Here is a 17087-nt window from a genome sequence, read left to right as displayed (position 1 = left end):
TCTCTCATTATTTTGAGCCATTTAGTTTCCAGGTATTGTAAAAATTCTATTATTTGCTCACATCTAGTAAACTTTTAGAGTATAATCAATAAATTAATTTTTCACCCTACCGGTATTAGATATGTGATATTAATGAATACACTTGAAAGAAAATGATTTGGTCAAGAGTCATAAAATGGTCCCACCGAGATTTGAACTCGGATGATTGGATTCAAAGTCCAAAGTGCTAACCATTACACCATGGAACCTCCCATGGGAAAGGAGTGCAAACTGCTGCAGCAATGTGGAAATGTCAAAGTTTTTAATATTCTACTGTCAAAGAGAAACTGAATTGGATTGCTTTCCTATTCTGGTAAACTTTTGCATATTGAACTATGTTGGGGAAGGATGTTGCCCAAAAGACTCAAATAACGTTATAACTCTGTTGAACAGTGGTTTTTATGTGAGATAATATTTTTCAATGAAAGATAAGTTGCCCCCTGAGGCAAATCTCTTCTGTCAAAATGGAAAGCTCACCCTGGTACGGGAGGGTGGATGGTGTCATGGTTAGCACTCTGGACTCTGAAAACAGGGATCTGAGTACAAATTTCAGTGGGACTTATCTGAACATTACAATTTTCTTTTCCATTCAGTTCTTAAAAGTTTTATTTGGAACAACATCACATTTACTTATAAACATGTAAAAATCAACCTGTACATATGTATCTCTGTATATATAGCTATATGTCTCTGTATATTTATAGGAACATATAAACATATAGATTATAAAAATAAATATAATTAGTGGAGGTGAAAATCATGAACAGTTGTTGCCTCTCAGCATTTGAAACATGAGTTTCTACTTCTTTCTCTTTTATATGTCCTGAAATTGAGATAGTCACTTTTTACTCATTATTGATCCAACAATACAGTTGATGTATACAAAGCATATCATATGATTTGTGAATAAAGTTCAAAAATGAGAATTTGATCAGTACCTGTCATGCCTCCGACCAAAAGCTTATATTTTACGATTGGAGATCAACTGTTGTAAATCAGCATGAAAAACATTTTCTTTTCACGATTTCCATACTAATATAAAACAACATTTTTACTAGCTGAATGAGATCATCATTTGGGTTCCTCTATGTCTGATTGAAGAAAACTTCTCATTCAAAATGTGCTATTTTCGCCTTATCAATAGCGGGAAAGATTAAAAAAGTGATGCTGTGAATCACCCGTCTGAAATGCGTTTGAGAAAATCAGGATATGATTTTATAATGGCTAACTACTTTGTGAAGAAATTTGATGTCAAAGTATTGTAAAGTTTGTATTGATGTAACTTGTTCAAGCTGATGGACATTTTGAAAGCATTCAATAATTGACTCTTTCAACCTACTGGTGTTGGATTTGAGCTATCAATGAACAAAGATGAAGAAATGGAAAAGCTCAAGAGTAATAAAAAAAGTCCCTCCAAGGTTTCAAATCGGATCATTGGATGCAAAGTCCAAATTGCCAACCATTGCTCTATCGAGCCACCCATGCAGGAGACAGAGACATTGCTTCAGTAGTCTGGAAATGTAGACTGTTTTATTATGCTACAGGCAAAGATGAACATTGTGATATAACTTTTATATTCAGATAAACATTTGAATATTTAACACTTTTATAGAGAATATAGCTGAAAAGAATCAAATCACATTAAATCTCTATCCACTATGACCATTCAAATGCGATATCTTTTTATCAATATAAGAGAAGGACATCACTGATGCGCTCTCTTTTGTCTCAATGGAAAAGGCACTCTTGTGTGAGAGGGTTCCATGGTGTAATGGTTAGCACACTGGACTCTGAATCCAGCGATCCGAGTTCAAATCTCGGTGGGACCTACTACAATTATGAGATTCACTGTTTAACTCATTTTTTAGAATTTGGTCTAGAAAAAACCTAATATCAATGTTTAATACTGATGCGTATGAACGCATAAGTATGTATAGATTCATACATAGCTTTATCCATCTAGATAGCTGTTAGACAATATGAACATATCAATTATTCATAAACATAAATATTGAAGCTGAACCTAGAAACTGTTCTTTCACATCCACATTGTAAACATGAGTTTATTTTCCTTTCTCATCTATATGGCCAGTAATGAGATAGTTCATTTTTGCTGATTTCTTAGCTGACAACATGCTGGACTTACACAGTGCATTTCATTGTGAATTTCTTTGAAAGTGAATTTCAGATTCACACCTTTGACATGTCTTTCAAAAGATTCAACTTTATTGGTTGTGGATTTACTGTTGAAAATCAGTGTGTAAAATCTTTGTACGTCTGAATTTCAAGATTATTATTCAAACTGCACATCTTCGGTCCCCGTAATACAAAGTTTGACTCCTCAAGTTTTGTTTTAATGAATGCTTTGCAATTAAAAAGTTCCTTGTTCCCCTTATCAATAACAGTAAGATTTTAAAAAGTAATGTCGTGCATCAGGCCCCTGTGATGAGTTTGAGAAACCAGAGTGAGTTTGTAAAATCTCTTATTAGTTTGAGCCATTTAGTTTCCAGGTATTGTAAAAATTCTATTATTTGCTCACATCTAGTAAACTTTTAGAGTATAATCAATAAATTAATTTTTCACCCTACCGGTATTAGATATGTGATATTAATGAATACACTTGAAAGAAAATGATTTGGTCAAGAGTCATAAAATGGTCCCACCGAGATTTGAACTCGGATCATTGGATTCAAAGTCCAAAGTGCTAACCATTACACCATGGAACCTCCCATGTGAAAGGAGTGCAAACTGCTGCAGCAATGTGGAAATGTCAAAGTTTTTAATATTCTACTGTCAAAGAGAAACTGAATTGGATTGCTTTCCTATTCTGGTAAACTTTTGCATATTGAACTATGTTGGGGAAGGATGTTGCCCAAAAGACTCAAATAACGTTATAACTCTGTTGAACAGTGGTTTTTATGTGAGATAATATTTTTCAATGAAAGATAAGTTGCCCCCTGAGGCAAATCTCTTCTGTCAAAATGGAAAGCTCACCCTGGTACGGGAGGGTGGATGGTGTCATGGTTAGCACTCTGGACTCTGAAAACAGGGATCTGAGTACAAATTTCAGTGGGACTTATCTGAACATTACAATTTTCTTTTCCATTCAGTTCTTAAAAGTTTTATTTGGAACAACATCACATTTACTTATAAACATGTAAAAATCAACCTGTACATATGTATCTCTGTATATATAGCTATATGTCTCTGTATATTTATAGGAACATATAAACATATAGATTATAAAAATAAATATAATTAGTGGAGGTGAAAATCATGAACAGTTGTTGCCTCTCAGCATTTGAAACATGAGTTTCTACTTCTTTCTCTTTTATATGTCCTGAAATTGAGATAGTCACTTTTTACTCATTATTGATCCAACAATACAGTTGATGTATACAAAGCATATCATATGATTTCTGAATGAAGTTCAAAAATGAGAATTTGATCAGTACCTGTCATGCCTCCGACCAAAAGCTTATATTTTACGATTGGAGATCAACTGTTGTAAATCAGCATGAAAAACATTTTCTTTTCACGATTTCCATACTAATATAAAACAACATTTTTACTAGCTGAATGAGATCATCATTTGGGTTCCTCTATGTCTGATTGAAGAAAACTTCTCATTCAAAATGTGCTATTTTCGCCTTATCAATAGCGGGAAAGATTAAAAAAGTGATGCTGTGAATCACCCGTCTGAAATGCGTTTGAGAAAATCAGGATATGATTTTATAATGGCTAACTACTTTGTGAAGAAATTTGATGTCAAAGTATTGTAAAGTTTGTATTGATGTAACTTGTTCAAGCTGATGGACATTTTGAAAGCATTCAATAATTGACTCTTTCAACCTACTGGTGTTGGATTTGAGCTATCAATGAACAAAGATGAAGAAATGGAAAAGCTCAAGAGTAATAAAAAAAGTCCCTCCAAGGTTTCAAATCGGATCATTGGATGCAAAGTCCAAATTGCCAACCATTGCTCTATCGAGCCACCCATGCAGGAGACAGAGACATTGCTTCAGTAGTCTGGAAATGTAGACTGTTTTATTATGCTACAGGCAAAGATGAACATTGTGATATAACTTTTATATTCAGATAAACATTTGAATATTTAACACTTTTATAGAGAATATAGCTGAAAAGAATCAAATCACATTAAATCTCTATCCACTATGACCATTCAAATGCGATATCTTTTTATCAATATAAGAGAAGGACATCACTGATGCGCTCTCTTTTGTCTCAATGGAAAAGGCACTCTTGTGTGAGAGGGTTCCATGGTGTAATGGTTAGCACACTGGACTCTGAATCCAGCGATCCGAGTTCAAATCTCGGTGGGACCTACTACAATTATGAGATTCACTGTTTAACTCATTTTTTAGAATTTGGTCTAGAAAAAACCTAATATCAATGTTTAATACTGATGCGTATGAACGCATAAGTATGTATAGATTCATACATAGCTTTATCCATCTAGATAGCTGTTAGACAATATGAACATATCAATTATTCATAAACATAAATATTGAAGCTGAACCTAGAAACTGTTCTTTCACATCCACATTGTAAACATGAGTTTATTTTCCTTTCTCATCTATATGGCCAGTAATGAGATAGTTCATTTTTGCTGATTTCTTAGCTGACAACATGCTGGACTTACACAGTGCATTTCATTGTGAATTTCTTTGAAAGTGAATTTCAGATTCACACCTTTGACATGTCTTTCAAAAGATTCAACTTTATTGGTTGTGGATTTACTGTTGAAAATCAGTGTGTAAAATCTTTGTACGTCTGAATTTCAAGATTATTATTCAAACTGCACATCTTCGGTCCCCGTAATACAAAGTTTGACTCCTCAAGTTTTGTTTTAATGAATGCTTTGCAATTAAAAAGTTCCTTGTTCCCCTTATCAATAACAGTAAGATTTTAAAAAGTAATGTCGTGCATCAGGCCCCTGTGATGAGTTTGAGAAACCAGAGTGAGTTTGTAAAATCTCTCATTAGTTTGAGCCATTTAGTTTCCAGGTATTGTAAAAATTCTATTATTTGCTCACATCTAGTAAACTTTTAGAGTATAATCAATAAATTCATTTTTCACCCTACCGGTATTAGATATGTGATATTAATGAATACACTTGAAAGAAAATGATTTGGTCAAGAGTCATAAAATGGTCCCACCGAGATTTGAACTCGGATCATTGGATTCAAAGTCCAAAGTGCTAACCATTACACCATGGAACCTCCCATGTGAAAGGAGTGCAAACTGCTGCAGCAATGTGGAAATGTCAAAGTTTTTAATATTCTACTGTCAAAGAGAAACTGAATTGGATTGCTTTCCTATTCTGGTAAACTTTTGCATATTGAACTATGTTGGGGAAGGATGTTGCCCAAAAGACTCAAATAACGTTATAACTCTGTTGAACAGTGGTTTTTATGTGAGATAATATTTTTCAATGAAAGATAAGTTGCCCCCTGAGGCAAATCTCTTCTGTCAAAATGGAAAGCTCACCCTGGTACGGGAGGGTGGATGGTGTCATGGTTAGCACTCTGGACTCTGAAAACAGGGATCTGAGTACAAATTTCAGTGGGACTTATCTGAACATTACAATTTTCTTTTCCATTCAGTTCTTAAAAGTTTTATTTGGAACAACATCACATTTACTTATAAACATGTAAAAATCAACCTGTACATATGTATCTCTGTATATATAGCTATATGTCTCTGTATATTTATAGGAACATATAAACATATAGATTATAAAAATAAATATAATTAGTGGAGGTGAAAATCATGAACAGTTGTTGCCTCTCAGCATTTGAAACATGAGTTTCTACTTCTTTCTCTTTTATATGTCCTGAAATTGAGATAGTCACTTTTTACTCATTATTGATCCAACAATACAGTTGATGTATACAAAGCATATCATATGATTTGTGAATGAAGTTCAAAAATGAGAATTTGATCAGTACCTGTCATGCCTCCGACCAAAAGCTTATATTTTACTATTGGAGATCAACTGTTGTAAATCAGCATGAAAAACATTTTCTTTTCACGATTTCCATACTAATATAAAACAACATTTTTACTAGCTGAATGAGATCATCATTTGGGTTCCTCTATGTCTGATTGAAGAAAACTTCTCATTCAAAATGTGCTATTTTCGCCTTATCAATAGCGGGAAAGATTAAAAAAGTGATGCTGTGAATCACCCGTCTGAAATGCGTTTGAGAAAATCAGGATATGATTTTATAATGGCTAACTACTTTGTGAAGAAATTTGATGTCAAAGTATTGTAAAGTTTGTATTGATGTAACTTGTTCAAGCTGATGGACATTTTGAAAGCATTCAATAATTGACTCTTTCAACCTACTGGTGTTGGATTTGAGCTATCAATGAACAAAGATGAAGAAATGGAAAAGCTCAAGAGTAATAAAAAAAGTCCCTCCAAGGTTTCAAATCGGATCATTGGATGCAAAGTCCAAATTGCCAACCATTGCTCTATCGAGCCACCCATGCAGGAGACAGAGACATTGCTTCAGTAGTCTGGAAATGTAGACTGTTTTATTATGCTACAGGCAAAGATGAACATTGTGATATAACTTTTATATTCAGATAAACATTTGAATATTTAACACTTTTATAGAGAATATAGCTGAAAAGAATCAAATCACATTAAATCTCTATCCACTATGACCATTCAAATGCGATATCTTTTTATTAATATAAGAGAAGGACATCACTGATGCGCTCTCTTTTGTCTCAATGGAAAAGGCACTCTTGTGTGAGAGGGTTCCATGGTGTAATGGTTAGCACACTGGACTCTGAATCCAGCGATCCGAGTTCAAATCTCGGTGGGACCTACTACAATTATGAGATTCACTGTTTAACTCATTTTTTAGAATTTGGTCTAGAAAAAACCTAATATCAATGTTTTATACTGATGCGTATGAACGCATAAGTATGTATAGATGCATACATAGCTTTATCCATCTAGATAGCTGTTAGACAATATGAACATATCAATTATTCATAAACATAAATATTGAAGCTGAACCTAGAAACTGTTCTTTCACATCCACATTGTAAACATGAGTTTATTTTCCTTTCTCATCTATATGGCCAGTAATGAGATAGTTCATTTTTGCTGATTTCTTAGCTGACAACATGCTGGACTTACACAGTGCATTTCATTGTGAATTTCTTTGAAAGTGAATTTCAGATTCACACCTTTGACATGTCTTTCAAAAGATTCAACTTTATTGGTTGTGGATTTACTGTTGAAAATCAGTGTGTAAAATCTTTGTACGTCTGAATTTCAAGATTATTATTCAAACTGCACATCTTCGGTCCCCGTAATACAAAGTTTGACTCCTCAAGTTTTGTTTTAATGAATGCTTTGCAATTAAAAAGTTCCTTGTTCCCCTTATCAATAACAGTAAGATTTTAAAAAGTAATGTCGTGCATCAGGCCCCTGTGATGAGTTTGAGAAACCAGAGTGAGTTTGTAAAATCTCTCATTAGTTTGAGCCATTTAGTTTCCAGGTATTGTAAAAATTCTATTATTTGCTCACATCTAGTAAACTTTTAGAGTATAATCAATAAATTCATTTTTCACCCTACCGGTATTAGATATGTGATATTAATGAATACACTTGAAAGAAAATGATTTGGTCAAGAGTCATAAAATGGTCCCACCGAGATTTGAACTCGGATCATTGGATTCAAAGTCCAAAGTGCTAACCATTACACCATGGAACCTCCCATGTGAAAGGAGTGCAAACTGCTGCAGCAATGTGGAAATGTCAAAGTTTTTAATATTCTACTGTCAAAGAGAAACTGAATTGGATTGCTTTCCTATTCTGGTAAACTTTTGCATATTGAACTATGTTGGGGAAGGATGTTGCCCAAAAGACTCAAATAACGTTATAACTCTGTTGAACAGTGGTTTTTATGTGAGATAATATTTTTCAATGAAAGATAAGTTGCCCCCTGAGGCAAATCTCTTCTGTCAAAATGGAAAGCTCACCCTGGTACGGGAGGGTGGATGGTGTCATGGTTAGCACTCTGGACTCTGAAAACAGGGATCTGAGTACAAATTTCAGTGGGACTTATCTGAACATTACAATTTTCTTTTCCATTCAGTTCTTAGAAGTTTTATTTGGAACAACATCACATTTACTTATAAACATGTAAAAATCAACCTGTACATATGTATCTCTGTATATATAGCTATATGTCTCTGTATATTTATAGGAACATATAAACATATAGATTATAAAAATAAATATAATTAGTGGAGGTGAAAATCATGAACAGTTGTTGCCTCTCAGCATTTGAAACATGAGTTTCTACTTCTTTCTCTTTTATATGTCCTGAAATTGAGATAGTCACTTTTTACTCATTATTGATCCAACAATACAGTTGATGTATACAAAGCATATCATATGATTTGTGAATAAAGTTCAAAAATGAGAATTTGATCAGTACCTGTCATGCCTCCGACCAAAAGCTTATATTTTACTATTGGAGATCAACTGTTGTAAATCAGCATGAAAAACATTTTCTTTTCACGATTTCCATACTAATATAAAACAACATTTTTACTAGCTGAATGAGATCATCATTTGGGTTCCTCTATGTCTGATTGAAGAAAACTTCTCATTCAAAATGTGCTATTTTCGCCTTATCAATAGCGGGAAAGATTAAAAAAGTGATGCTGTGAATCACCCGTCTGAAATGCGTTTGAGAAAATCAGGATATGATTTTATAATGGCTAACTACTTTGTGAAGAAATTTGATGTCAAAGTATTGTAAAGTTTGTATTGATGTAACTTGTTCAAGCTGATGGACATTTTGAAAGCATTCAATAATTGACTCTTTCAACCTACTGGTGTTGGATTTGAGCTATCAATGAACAAAGATGAAGAAATGGAAAAGCTCAAGAGTAATAAAAAAAGTCCCTCCAAGGTTTCAAATCGGATCATTGGATGCAAAGTCCAAATTGCCAACCATTGCTCTATCGAGCCACCCATGCAGGAGACAGAGACATTGCTTCAGTAGTCTGGAAATGTAGACTGTTTTATTATGCTACAGGCAAAGATGAACATTGTGATATAACTTTTATATTCAGATAAACATTTGAATATTTAACACTTTTATAGAGAATATAGCTGAAAAGAATCAAATCACATTAAATCTCTATCCACTATGACCATTCAAATGCGATATCTTTTTATTAATATAAGAGAAGGACATCACTGATGCGCTCTCTTTTGTCTCAATGGAAAAGGCACTCTTGTGTGAGAGGGTTCCATGGTGTAATGGTTAGCACACTGGACTCTGAATCCAGCGATCCGAGTTCAAATCTCGGTGGGACCTACTACAATTATGAGATTCACTGTTTAACTCATTTTTTAGAATTTGGTCTAGAAAAAACCTAATATCAATGTTTTATACTGATGCGTATGAACGCATAAGTATGTATAGATGCATACATAGCTTTATCCATCTAGATAGCTGTTAGGCAATATGAACATATCAATTATTCATAAACATAAATATTGAAGCTGAACCTAGAAACTGTTCTTTCACATCCACATTGTAAACATGAGTTTATTTTCCTTTCTCATCTATATGGCCAGTAATGAGATAGTTCATTTTTGCTGATTTCTTAGCTGACAACATGCTGGACTTACACAGTGCATTTCATTGTGAATTTCTTTGAAAGTGAATTTCAGATTCACACCTTTGACATGTCTTTCAAAAGATTCAACTTTATTGGTTGTGGATTTACTGTTGAAAATCAGTGTGTAAAATCTTTGTACGTCTGAATTTCAAGATTATTATTCAAACTGCACATCTTCGGTCCCCGTAATACAAAGTTTGACTCCTCAAGTTTTGTTTTAATGAATGCTTTGCAATTAAAAAGTTCCTTGTTCCCCTTATCAATAACAGTAAGATTTTAAAAAGTAATGTCGTGCATCAGGCCCCTGTGATGAGTTTGAGAAACCAGAGTGAGTTTGTAAAATCTCTCATTAGTTTGAGCCATTTAGTTTCCAGGTATTGTAAAAATTCTATTATTTGCTCACATCTAGTAAACTTTTAGAGTATAATCAATAAATTAATTTTTCACCCTACCGGTATTAGATATGTGATATTAATGAATACACTTGAAAGAAAATGATTTGGTCAAGAGTCATAAAATGGTCCCACCGAGATTTGAACTCGGATCATTGGATTCAAAGTCCAAAGTGCTAACCATTACACCATGGAACCTCCCATGTGAAAGGAGTGCAAACTGCTGCAGCAATGTGGAAATGTCAAAGTTTTTAATATTCTACTGTCAAAGAGAAACTGAATTGGATTGCTTTCCTATTCTGGTAAACTTTTGCATATTGAACTATGTTGGGGAAGGATGTTGCCCAAAAGACTCAAATAACGTTATAACTCTGTTGAACAGTGGTTTTTATGTGAGATAATATTTTTCAATGAAAGATAAGTTGCCCCCTGAGGCAAATCTCTTCTGTCAAAATGGAAAGCTCACCCTGGTACGGGAGGGTGGATGGTGTCATGGTTAGCACTCTGGACTCTGAAAACAGGGATCTGAGTACAAATTTCAGTGGGACTTATCTGAACATTACAATTTTCTTTTCCATTCAGTTCTTAGAAGTTTTATTTGGAACAACATCACATTTACTTATAAACATGTAAAAATCAACCTGTACATATGTATCTCTGTATATATAGCTATATGTCTCTGTATATTTATAGGAACATATAAACATATAGATTATAAAAATAAATATAATTAGTGGAGGTGAAAATCATGAACAGTTGTTGCCTCTCAGCATTTGAAACATGAGTTTCTACTTCTTTCTCTTTTATATGTCCTGAAATTGAGATAGTCACTTTTTACTCATTATTGATCCAACAATACAGTTGATGTATACAAAGCATATCATATGATTTGTGAATAAAGTTCAAAAATGAGAATTTGATCAGTACCTGTCATGCCTCCGACCAAAAGCTTATATTTTACTATTGGAGATCAACTGTTGTAAATCAGCATGAAAAACATTTTCTTTTCACGATTTCCATACTAATATAAAACAACATTTTTACTAGCTGAATGAGATCATCATTTGGGTTCCTCTATGTCTGATTGAAGAAAACTTCTCATTCAAAATGTGCTATTTTCGCCTTATCAATAGCGGGAAAGATTAAAAAAGTGATGCTGTGAATCACCCGTCTGAAATGCGTTTGAGAAAATCAGGATATGATTTTATAATGGCTAACTACTTTGTGAAGAAATTTGATGTCAAAGTATTGTAAAGTTTGTATTGATGTAACTTGTTCAAGCTGATGGACATTTTGAAAGCATTCAATAATTGACTCTTTCAACCTACTGGTGTTGGATTTGAGCTATCAATGAACAAAGATGAAGAAATGGAAAAGCTCAAGAGTAATAAAAAAAGTCCCTCCAAGGTTTCAAATCGGATCATTGGATGCAAAGTCCAAATTGCCAACCATTGCTCTATCGAGCCACCCATGCAGGAGACAGAGACATTGCTTCAGTAGTCTGGAAATGTAGACTGTTTTATTATGCTACAGGCAAAGATGAACATTGTGATATAACTTTTATATTCAGATAAACATTTGAATATTTAACACTTTTATAGAGAATATAGCTGAAAAGAATCAAATCACATTAAATCTCTATCCACTATGACCATTCAAATGCGATATCTTTTTATTAATATAAGAGAAGGACATCACTGATGCGCTCTCTTTTGTCTCAATGGAAAAGGCACTCTTGTGTGAGAGGGTTCCATGGTGTAATGGTTAGCACACTGGACTCTGAATCCAGCGATCCGAGTTCAAATCTCGGTGGGACCTACTACAATTATGAGATTCACTGTTTAACTCATTTTTTAGAATTTGGTCTAGAAAAAACCTAATATCAATGTTTTATACTGATGCGTATGAACGCATAAGTATGTATAGATGCATACATAGCTTTATCCATCTAGATAGCTGTTAGGCAATATGAACATATCAATTATTCATAAACATAAATATTGAAGCTGAACCTAGAAACTGTTCTTTCACATCCACATTGTAAACATGAGTTTATTTTCCTTTCTCATCTATATGGCCAGTAATGAGATAGTTCATTTTTGCTGATTTCTTAGCTGACAACATGCTGGACTTACACAGTGCATTTCATTGTGAATTTCTTTGAAAGTGAATTTCAGATTCACACCTTTGACATGTCTTTCAAAAGATTCAACTTTATTGGTTGTGGATTTACTGTTGAAAATCAGTGTGTAAAATCTTTGTACGTCTGAATTTCAAGATTATTATTCAAACTGCACATCTTCGGTCCCCGTAATACAAAGTTTGACTCCTCAAGTTTTGTTTTAATGAATGCTTTGCAATTAAAAAGTTCCTTGTTCCCCTTATCAATAACAGTAAGATTTTAAAAAGTAATGTCGTGCATCAGGCCCCTGTGATGAGTTTGAGAAACCAGAGTGAGTTTGTAAAATCTCTCATTAGTTTGAGCCATTTAGTTTCCAGGTATTGTAAAAATTCTATTATTTGCTCACATCTAGTAAACTTTTAGAGTATAATCAATAAATTAATTTTTCACCCTACCGGTATTAGATATGTGATATTAATGAATACACTTGAAAGAAAATGATTTGGTCAAGAGTCATAAAATGGTCCCACCGAGATTTGAACTCGGATCATTGGATTCAAAGTCCAAAGTGCTAACCATTACACCATGGAACCTCCCATGTGAAAGGAGTGCAAACTGCTGCAGCAATGTGGAAATGTCAAAGTTTTTAATATTCTACTGTCAAAGAGAAACTGAATTGGATTGCTTTCCTATTCTGGTAAACTTTTGCATATTGAACTATGTTGGGGAAGGATGTTGCCCAAAAGACTCAAATAACGTTATAACTCTGTTGAACAGTGGTTTTTATGTGAGATAATATTTTTCAATGAAAGATAAGTTGCCCCCTGAGGCAAATCTCTTCTGTCAAAATGGAAAGCTCACCCTGGTACGGGAGGGTGGATGGTGTCATGGTTAGCACTCTGGACTCTGAAAACAGGGATCTGAGTACAAATTTCAGTGGGACTTATCTGAACATTACAATTTTCTTTTCCATTCAGTTCTTAAAAGTTTTATTTGGAACAACATCACATTTACTTATAAACATGTAAAAATCAACCTGTACATATGTATCTCTGTATATATAGCTATATGTCTCTGTATATTTATAGGAACATATAAACATATAGATTATAAAAATAAATATAATTAGTGGAGGTGAAAATCATGAACAGTTGTTGCCTCTCAGCATTTGAAACATGAGTTTCTACTTCTTTCTCTTTTATATGTCCTGAAATTGAGATAGTCACTTTTTACTCATTATTGATCCAACAATACAGTTGATGTATACAAAGCATATCATATGATTTGTGAATGAAGTTCAAAAATGAGAATTTGATCAGTACCTGTCATGCCTCCGACCAAAAGCTTATATTTTACTATTGGAGATCAACTGTTGTAAATCAGCATGAAAAACATTTTCTTTTCACGATTTCCATACTAATATAAAACAACATTTTTACTAGCTGAATGAGATCATCATTTGGGTTCCTCTATGTCTGATTGAAGAAAACTTCTCATTCAAAATGTGCTATTTTCGCCTTATCAATAGCGGGAAAGATTAAAAAAGTGATGCTGTGAATCACCCGTCTGAAATGCGTTTGAGAAAATCAGGATATGATTTTATAATGGCTAACTACTTTGTGAAGAAATTTGATGTCAAAGTATTGTAAAGTTTGTATTGATGTAACTTGTTCAAGCTGATGGACATTTTGAAAGCATTCAATAATTGACTCTTTCAACCTACTGGTGTTGGATTTGAGCTATCAATGAACAAAGATGAAGAAATGGAAAAGCTCAAGAGTAATAAAAAAAGTCCCTCCAAGGTTTCAAATCGGATCATTGGATGCAAAGTCCAAATTGCCAACCATTGCTCTATCGAGCCACCCATGCAGGAGACAGAGACATTGCTTCAGTAGTCTGGAAATGTAGACTGTTTTATTATGCTACAGGCAAAGATGAACATTGTGATATAACTTTTATATTCAGATAAACATTTGAATATTTAACACTTTTATAGAGAATATAACTGAAAAGAATCAAATCACATTAAATCTCTATCCACTATGACCATTCAAATGCGATATCTTTTTATTAATATAAGAGAAGGACATCACTGATGCGCTCTCTTTTGTCTCAATGGAAAAGGCACTCTTGTGTGAGAGGGTTCCATGGTGTAATGGTTAGCACACTGGACTCTGAATCCAGCGATCCGAGTTCAAATCTCGGTGGGACCTACTACAATTATGAGATTCACTGTTTAACTCATTTTTTAGAATTTGGTCTAGAAAAAACCTAATATCAATGTTTTATACTGATGCGTATGAACGCATAAGTATGTATAGATGCATACATAGCTTTATCCATCTAGATAGCTGTTAGGCAATATGAACATATCAATTATTCATAAACATAAATATTGAAGCTGAACCTAGAAACTGTTCTTTCACATCCACATTGTAAACATGAGTTTATTTTCCTTTCTCATCTATATGGCCAGTAATGAGATAGTTCATTTTTGCTGATTTCTTAGCTGACAACATGCTGGACTTACACAGTGCATTTCATTGTGAATTTCTTTGAAAGTGAATTTCAGATTCACACCTTTGACATGTCTTTCAAAAGATTCAACTTTATTGGTTGTGGATTTACTGTTGAAAATCAGTGTGTAAAATCTTTGTACGTCTGAATTTCAAGATTATTATTCAAACTGCACATCTTCGGTCCCCGTAATACAAAGTTTGACTCCTCAAGTTTTGTTTTAATGAATGCTTTGCAATTAAAAAGTTCCTTGTTCCCCTTATCAATAACAGTAAGATTTTAAAAAGTAATGTCGTGCATCAGGCCCCTGTGATGAGTTTGAGAAACCAGAGTGAGTTTGTAAAATCTCTCATTAGTTTGAGCCATTTAGTTTCCAGGTATTGTAAAAATTCTATTATTTGCTCACATCTAGTAAACTTTTAGAGTATAATCAATAAATTAATTTTTCACCCTACCGGTATTAGATATGTGATATTAATGAATACACTTGAAAGAAAATGATTTGGTCAAGAGTCATAAAATGGTCCCACCGAGATTTGAACTCGGATCATTGGATTCAAAGTCCAAAGTGCTAACCATTACACCATGGAACCTCCCATGTGAAAGGAGTGCAAACTGCTGCAGCAATGTGGAAATGTCAAAGTTTTTAATATTCTACTGTCAAAGAGAAACTGAATTGGATTGCTTTCCTATTCTGGTAAACTTTTGCATATTGAACTATGTTGGGGAAGGATGTTGCCCAAAAGACTCAAATAACGTTATAACTCTGTTGAACAGTGGTTTTTATGTGAGATAATATTTTTCAATGAAAGATAAGTTGCCCCCTGAGGCAAATCTCTTCTGTCAAAATGGAAAGCTCACCCTGGTACGGGAGGGTGGATGGTGTCATGGTTAGCACTCTGGACTCTGAAAACAGGGATCTGAGTACAAATTTCAGTGGGACTTATCTGAACATTACAATTTTCTTTTCCATTCAGTTCTTAAAAGTTTTATTTGGAACAACATCACATTTACTTATAAACATGTAAAAATCAACCTGTACATATGTATCTCTGTATATATAGCTATATGTCTCTGTATATTTATAGGAACATATAAACATATAGATTATAAAAATAAATATAATTAGTGGAGGTGAAAATCATGAACAGTTGTTGCCTCTCAGCATTTGAAACATGAGTTTCTACTTCTTTCTCTTTTATATGTCCTGAAATTGAGATAGTCACTTTTTACTCATTATTGATCCAACAATACAGTTGATGTATACAAAGCATATCATATGATTTGTGAATAAAGTTCAAAAATGAGAATTTGATCAGTACCTGTCATGCCTCCGACCAAAAGCTTATATTTTACTATTGGAGATCAACTGTTGTAAATCAGCATGAAAAACATTTTCTTTTCACGATTTCCATACTAATATAAAACAACATTTTTACTAGCTGAATGAGATCATCATTTGGGTTCCTCTATGTCTGATTGAAGAAAACTTCTCATTCAAAATGTGCTATTTTCGCCTTATCAATAGCGGGAAAGATTAAAAAAGTGATGCTGTGAATCACCCGTCTGAAATGCGTTTGAGAAAATCAGGATATGATTTTATAATGGCTAACTACTTTGTGAAGAAATTTGATGTCAAAGTATTGTAAAGTTTGTATTGATGTAACTTGTTCAAGCTGATGGACATTTTGAAAGCATTCAATAATTGACTCTTTCAACCTACTGGTGTTGGATTTGAGCTATCAATGAACAAAGATGAAGAAATGGAAAAGCTCAAGAGTAATAAAAAAAGTCCCTCCAAGGTTTCAAATCGGATCATTGGATGCAAAGTCCAAATTGCCAACCATTGCTCTATCGAGCCACCCATGCAGGAGACAGAGACATTGCTTCAGTAGTCTGGAAATGTAGACTGTTTTATTATGCTACAGGCAAAGATGAACATTGTGATATAACTTTTATATTCAGATAAACATTTGAATATTTAACACTTTTATAGAGAATATAGCTGAAAAGAATCAAATCACATTAAATCTCTATCCACTATGACCATTCAAATGCGATATCTTTTTATTAATATAAGAGAAGGACATCACTGATGCGCTCTCTTTTGTCTCAATGGAAAAGGCACTCTTGTGTGAGAGGGTTCCATGGTGTAATGGTTAGCACACTGGACTCTGAATCCAGCGATCCGAGTTCAAATCTCGGTGGGACCTACTACAATTATGAGATTCACTGTTTAACTCATTTTTTAGAATTTGGTCTAGAAAAAACCTAATATCAATGTTTTATACTGATGCGTATGAACGCATAAGTATGTATAGATGCATACA

General features: G+C 33.7%; 14 non-coding genes across 14 annotated transcripts; 7 read left to right on the top strand and 7 right to left on the bottom strand.

Moving 5' to 3' along the window:
* Positions 1 to 176: 176 nt before the first annotated feature.
* On the bottom strand, positions 177 to 248 carry TRNAQ-UUG (transfer RNA glutamine (anticodon UUG)). Its single transcript has one exon. It is a non-coding gene; the product is annotated as a tRNA-Gln (tRNA).
* Positions 249 to 1796: 1548 nt separating this feature from the next.
* On the top strand, positions 1797 to 1868 carry TRNAQ-CUG (transfer RNA glutamine (anticodon CUG)). The gene has a single exon. It is a non-coding gene; the product is annotated as a tRNA-Gln (tRNA).
* An 825-nt stretch (positions 1869 to 2693) lies between these two features.
* Positions 2694 to 2765, bottom strand: TRNAQ-UUG (transfer RNA glutamine (anticodon UUG)). The gene has a single exon. It is a non-coding gene; the product is annotated as a tRNA-Gln (tRNA).
* Positions 2766 to 4313: 1548 nt separating this feature from the next.
* TRNAQ-CUG (transfer RNA glutamine (anticodon CUG)) lies at positions 4314 to 4385 on the top strand. Its single transcript has one exon. It is a non-coding gene; the product is annotated as a tRNA-Gln (tRNA).
* Positions 4386 to 5210: 825 nt separating this feature from the next.
* TRNAQ-UUG (transfer RNA glutamine (anticodon UUG)) lies at positions 5211 to 5282 on the bottom strand. Its single transcript has one exon. It is a non-coding gene; the product is annotated as a tRNA-Gln (tRNA).
* A 1548-nt stretch (positions 5283 to 6830) lies between these two features.
* Positions 6831 to 6902, top strand: TRNAQ-CUG (transfer RNA glutamine (anticodon CUG)). Its single transcript has one exon. It is a non-coding gene; the product is annotated as a tRNA-Gln (tRNA).
* An 825-nt stretch (positions 6903 to 7727) lies between these two features.
* Positions 7728 to 7799, bottom strand: TRNAQ-UUG (transfer RNA glutamine (anticodon UUG)). Its single transcript has one exon. It is a non-coding gene; the product is annotated as a tRNA-Gln (tRNA).
* Positions 7800 to 9347: 1548 nt separating this feature from the next.
* TRNAQ-CUG (transfer RNA glutamine (anticodon CUG)) lies at positions 9348 to 9419 on the top strand. Its single transcript has one exon. It is a non-coding gene; the product is annotated as a tRNA-Gln (tRNA).
* Positions 9420 to 10244: 825 nt separating this feature from the next.
* TRNAQ-UUG (transfer RNA glutamine (anticodon UUG)) lies at positions 10245 to 10316 on the bottom strand. The gene has a single exon. It is a non-coding gene; the product is annotated as a tRNA-Gln (tRNA).
* Positions 10317 to 11864: 1548 nt separating this feature from the next.
* TRNAQ-CUG (transfer RNA glutamine (anticodon CUG)) lies at positions 11865 to 11936 on the top strand. The gene has a single exon. It is a non-coding gene; the product is annotated as a tRNA-Gln (tRNA).
* Positions 11937 to 12761: 825 nt separating this feature from the next.
* Positions 12762 to 12833, bottom strand: TRNAQ-UUG (transfer RNA glutamine (anticodon UUG)). Its single transcript has one exon. It is a non-coding gene; the product is annotated as a tRNA-Gln (tRNA).
* A 1548-nt stretch (positions 12834 to 14381) lies between these two features.
* TRNAQ-CUG (transfer RNA glutamine (anticodon CUG)) lies at positions 14382 to 14453 on the top strand. The gene has a single exon. It is a non-coding gene; the product is annotated as a tRNA-Gln (tRNA).
* Positions 14454 to 15278: 825 nt separating this feature from the next.
* On the bottom strand, positions 15279 to 15350 carry TRNAQ-UUG (transfer RNA glutamine (anticodon UUG)). Its single transcript has one exon. It is a non-coding gene; the product is annotated as a tRNA-Gln (tRNA).
* A 1548-nt stretch (positions 15351 to 16898) lies between these two features.
* On the top strand, positions 16899 to 16970 carry TRNAQ-CUG (transfer RNA glutamine (anticodon CUG)). The gene has a single exon. It is a non-coding gene; the product is annotated as a tRNA-Gln (tRNA).
* Positions 16971 to 17087: the final 117 nt, after the last annotated feature.

This window comes from Triturus cristatus, chromosome 5_2 (genome assembly GCF_964204655.1).
Source record: "Triturus cristatus chromosome 5_2, aTriCri1.1, whole genome shotgun sequence".
Taxonomy (NCBI): domain Eukaryota; kingdom Metazoa; phylum Chordata; class Amphibia; order Caudata; family Salamandridae; genus Triturus; species Triturus cristatus.
This window is presented reverse-complemented; position numbering and strand designations above follow the sequence as displayed.